Here is a 4070-nt window from a genome sequence, read left to right on the forward strand (position 1 = left end):
TATTTTTCCCTACGCGAGTGAAGCTCCAAAAGAGTTCTATTAAAGCCCTCCCGATTCTTTAGTAACATAGATACTTCTACTTAAAGGAGATCCGCGAAGGCCGTCTCTTCAACAGGGCCAAAGCTGTTACCTCTTTCAAATGGACAAGGGTTATGTCAGTCTGGAGCTTTTTGAGCTAGTGGGGGTGGCGAGGAGATGTCTATGTCTTTAGTAACCTCGGATCGGTGAAGAATTAGTATATTTGGGGGCAGAGTTGACAGGGCACTGAAGAAATAGCCTATCACGTTAGAGTTTGGTTTGAAGAATTTAAATATTTGGGGGCGGGGTTAACAGGGCACTGATGACAGGTGGGGTCTGTTTTCAATTTAAGAAGCGGCTCTGTTTACCTTTGAGGCGATGGGCCCCCCTAGCCCCGGATAATGGAATGTGTTGAGAGATAGCGCTCTGTAGAAGCGGTGGGGGCTGTGGACAGCTTGAGAGACACAAAATGGACTGAACTTCAGAAAATCCTGAATATGAGCAAAATGAAAAGAAATGTAATACAAAAAATGTAAATTAAAACTTTCAGTAATCAGCATAATCTCAGTAAATACTACACCAACCCAAGACCAATATTTTCTTGCATTTCAGAATATATATCAAACGTATTATTTAAAGAACAGATACAATGTAAAGATTGAATAAATACAATTATGAAGTTTTAAAGGTGTGTGTGTGTGTGTGTGTGTTCACAACAGCGTGCAATGTAAATGAAATGTAACGTTACTAAGTTAAGAAATCCTTAAATATAGAAGAGTTATAGAATATATATGTTATATAAGAAGCATAGACTATATATGTAGAAACTGGGAAATTTCAATACAACTCTATAAAATCAGCATTTGTAATAATATTAGTAACCAAACATCAAATGATTTTAAATAAATATGTAATATAATCCATTCATGCATTAAGATTAAGTAAATACACTCAATACGATCTTAGCACATCCTATGTGTTTGTGTGTGTGTGTGTGTGTGTGTGTGTGTGTGTGTGTGTGTGTGTGTATGTATGTATATTTATATAATTTACACATTAGAATAGCTTGACAATATCAAGTTTGAACAGCCTTCAGTACATTTAAGTAGTATCATTCTTACAGAGGGGTGTCTGTGTGTGTGCGTGTGTGTGTGTGTGTGTGTTTACATATATAGTGCATCCGGAAAGTATTCACAGTGCTTCACTTTTTCCACATTTTGTTATGTTACAGCCTTATTCCAAAATGGATTAAATTCATTATTTTCCTCAAAATTCTACAAACAATACCCCATAATGACAACGTGAAAGAAGTTTGTTTGAAATCTTTGCAAATGTATTAAAAATAAAAAACAAAAAAAGCACATGTACATAAATATTCACAGCCTTTGCTCAATACTTTGTTGAAGCAACTTTGGCACCAATTACAGCCTCAAGTCGCTTTGAGTATGATGCTACATGATTGGCACACCTATTTTTGGGCAGATTCTCCCATTCTTCTTTGCAGGACCTCTCAAGCTCCATCAGGTTGGATGGGGAGTGTCGGTGCACAGCCACTTTCAGATCTCTCCAGAGATGTTCAATTGGGTTCAAGTCTGGGCTCTGGCTGGGCCACTCAAGGACATTCACAGAGTTGTCCTGTAGCCACTCCTTTGTTATCTTGGCTGTGTGCTTAGGGTCGTTGTCCTGTTGGAAGATGAACCTTCGCCCCAGTCTGAGGTCCAGAGCGCTCTGGAGCAGGTTTTCATCAAGGATGTCTCTGTACATTGCTGCATTCATCTTTCCCTCGATCCTGACTAGTCTCCCAGTTCCTGCTGCAGAAAAATATCCCCACAGCATGATGCTGCCACCACCATGCTTCACTGTAGGGATGGTATTGGCCAGGTGATGAGCGGTGCCTGGTTTCCTCCAGACATGAGCTTGCCATTCAGGCCAAAGAGTTCAATTTTTGTTTCATCAGAGAATTTTGTTTCTCATGGTCTGAGAGTCCTTCAGGTGCCTTTTGACAAACTCCAGGCAGGCTGTCATGTGCCTTTTACTGAGGTGTGGCTTCCGTCTGGCCACTCTTCCATACAAGCCTAATTGCTGGAGTGCTGCAGAGATGGTTGTTCTTCTGGAAGGTTCTCTTCACTCCACAGAGACACGCTGGAGCTCTGGAGTGACCATCGGGTTCTTGGTCACCTCCCTGACTAAGACCCTTCTCCCCTGATTGCTCAGTTTGGCCGGGCGGCCAGCTGTAGGAAGAGTCCTGGTGGTTCCAAACTTCTTCCATTTACAGATGATGGAGGCCACTGTGCTCATTGGGACCTTCAATGCTGCAGAATTTTTTCTGTACCCTTCCCCAGATCTGTGCCTCGATACAATCCTCTCGGCGGTCTACAGACAATTCCTTGGACTTTATGGCTTGGTTTGTGCTCTGACATGCACTGTTAACTGTGGGACCTTATATAGACAGGTGTGTGCCTTTCCAAATCATGTCCAATCAACTGAATTTACACAGGTGGACTCCAATCAAGTTGTAGAAAAATCTCAAGGATGATCAGTGGAAACAGAATGCACCTGAGCTCAATTTTGAGTGTCATGGCAAAGGCTGTGAATACTTATGTACATGTGCTTTTTTATTTTTTTATTTTTTATAAATTTGCAAAGATTTCAAACAAACTTCTTTCACGTTGTCATTATGGGGTATTGTTTGTAGAATTTTGAGGAAAATAATTAATTTAATCCATTTTGGAATGAGGCTGTAACATAACAAAATCTGGAAAAAGTGAAGCGCTGTGAATACCTTCCGGATGCACTGTATACCGAGTGCAAGCTGGAGATCACGGCCCCAGGTTTCTTTTCTTTTTCTTTTTTAGATCCTAATAAGATTCAGCCCTTCCTCCACTTTGCACAGATTTGTACTAGATTGCAACTGTTACGTACAGAGCTAAAGAATGATAAGTCAGGCTAAATGGTCTAAACTTTAGAAAATCCTGAATATGCACAAAAGTAAAAGAAATGTAGTACAGAAAATGTAATTGGAACTTTCAGTAATCAACATAATATCAGCAAATACCACTCCTACCCAAGACCTATATTTTGCTGTATTGTAGAATATATCAAACGTGTTATTTAAAGAAAAGGTAAATGTAAAGCTTGAATACATACAAATATAATGTTTTAAATATTTGTGTGTGTGTGTGTGTGTGTGTGTGTGTGTGTGTGTGTGTGTGTATTCACAACACCCGGTGATGTAAATGAAATGTAACGTTACTAAGTTAACTTAAGAAATCCTTAGAAGAACCATAGAATATATATGTAGAAACTGTGAAATTTCAATAAAACTCTATAAAAGCAGCATTTGTAATAATATTAGTAACAAAACATCAAATTATTTTAAATAAATATCTAATGTAATCCATTCATGCAATCAGATTAAGTAAATACACAATATGATTTAAGCAAAAATCTATGTGTGTATGTATATTTATATAATTTACACATTATAATAGCTTGGGGGTGCAGTCTGAAGACCTTGGTTGTATTGACAGTAAGACATTTGAACAGACTTCAGTACAACTAACTAATAACTTATGTACAGACATAAAGAACGAAAACATAATTTAATAACGATAGTAAGTAAATGAAACTAAACCACACTTATTTAACTTAAGAAATACAGTATATAACCGACATTTAACTGAGCACAGCTCTCTTTGCTAGTTAGATAACTCTCCACGGTCAAACAGAAACCTTATAGTAGTAACTTTCTTACAGAAATAAAGAATGCACCCCATGATGTTAAGAAAAAAATAAATTAAAAAATACTAAAGTAACTTTAGACAAATATGTATCATTCATTAAGTATGTGTCTATTAAAACACTTTTTACTTTTTACTAGAAAAATAGTCTCCAGTCTCAGCATCTCAGGGAGTGAGATCGACCCAGCAGCACATAAACAGAATACAGACAGAGGCCAGAGGGAGCAGCAACCTTAGAGACGACAGCGAAAGACAAGCGCAGGGAGACACAGTCACACTAGAGTCACACCGGATCATGCGTGAATCAAGCAG

Source organism: Amia ocellicauda, chromosome 1, assembly GCF_036373705.1.
Source record: "Amia ocellicauda isolate fAmiCal2 chromosome 1, fAmiCal2.hap1, whole genome shotgun sequence".
NCBI classification, from domain to species: domain Eukaryota; kingdom Metazoa; phylum Chordata; class Actinopteri; order Amiiformes; family Amiidae; genus Amia; species Amia ocellicauda.